Source organism: Cataglyphis hispanica, chromosome 2, assembly GCF_021464435.1.
Source record: "Cataglyphis hispanica isolate Lineage 1 chromosome 2, ULB_Chis1_1.0, whole genome shotgun sequence".
Lineage (NCBI taxonomy): Eukaryota > Metazoa > Arthropoda > Insecta > Hymenoptera > Formicidae > Cataglyphis > Cataglyphis hispanica.
In genome coordinates this window covers 14,731,951-14,733,490 of record NC_065955.1, presented here as the reverse complement: position 1 = coordinate 14,733,490, position 1,540 = coordinate 14,731,951, and positions in this window count along the sequence as shown.

Here is a 1,540-nt window from a genome sequence, read left to right as displayed (position 1 = left end):
TCGACAATTTTCCACCGCTATGTAATATTGCACGCAAACATTGTGCGACACAACGTGCAACGTCAACAATATCATATCGCGGATAATAACTTCTTTGGCGGCGATGAATAAATAACAAATTAATTCAAAGCTACGCAAAATGCATATGCGGAAAATGGGATGCGATAATATCATCGAACTTTTACCGATCCTAATTATTTCAATCGAATGGGTTATCAATCAAAAGTCAAATACATTGAATCTAATTATGTTTAAATCCGCAGAAATCAATAAATTCATCGAAATAAATAAATCAGGGAAGAAATTATCTGTGACATTTATCGGTTTTTCTTACATATAATGATGGAATTGATATTATGTCATATTTTCATGATATGTTTATGATGTATTACGATATATTATGTATCTGTATGGAAAAAGAGAACAATGCAGGGAATAATTCTGATAAGTGAATTATAAAATAAACAGATACATTATCATTTTTTTATGACTTTAACATGATTGTTTTGTCGTTGGAATATATTTCGATATCTCCTGCAAAATGTGTATTTTCATTATGGTCATATAATTATCTTGACTATATAATCTTACATTAATTAAAGAACAAGTATAAACAATCATGAATCAATAATTTTACTAAAAATTTATTGAAAATTTTACTTGAAATCGCGATGTCGCACATTTGTATTCTGTTGCAAAATAATCATCTCAATTGGCCATACATCATTCCATATCAATTATAAAGATTAATTTATTGAATCCAAATATTGTTAAGTAAAATAACGGGAAAGCCAATCATGTTTTCAAATAATAGATTTCATTAATTTTAAAATATACTAAACACATGAAAAATGAGAAAACTTTGAAAAGTATCAGAGGATTATTTTTATAATCAAAATAACGTATAAATAAGAAATGTAATAAAATAAATATAAAATAGAATCAAGAAATATAACAAAGGCGCGATGCGAAAGAGATATTTGACGGAATCGATACTGAAGCGACCGCAATGATCGCGCGACCACGTCACAACCAAAACAATCCTACACGTGGTAGTGAGAACCACGTTCCTCTCCACCACCCTCCAGTCTACTCTACATCATCGCTTTCTCTCTCTCTCTCTCTCTCTGTCTCTCTCCTTCTCGTTCTATCCTACCCCCTCTCGCTGTTGTGCTCTTGCTTACTTCGCGCGGTTTAAGCTGGACCGATTGTCAGTCGGTCCCCGACTCCGACAGTGCAAGGAGCATCGAATAGTTCGCAGCGATATCTCATATCAGATCATATCACGTGAAAGCAAAAAAAAGAAACATTCTCCCTTTTGGTTTCCATTAATCGAATTATCCCGACTGTTTAATTAAATTCTCTTGATGAGACAATCTGCCACATTCTCAAAAATTTCTCCAAGCTATAATGAGCGCTATTTAAAATTTCTACATTTGACGTTTGATTTTGTATAAGAATCGCGAATTTAAAGAGAACGCCTCAAAATTCGAAAGCAAGCGAAGAGATTAAAAAAAAAGGAAGTAAAATCGGGCGAGAA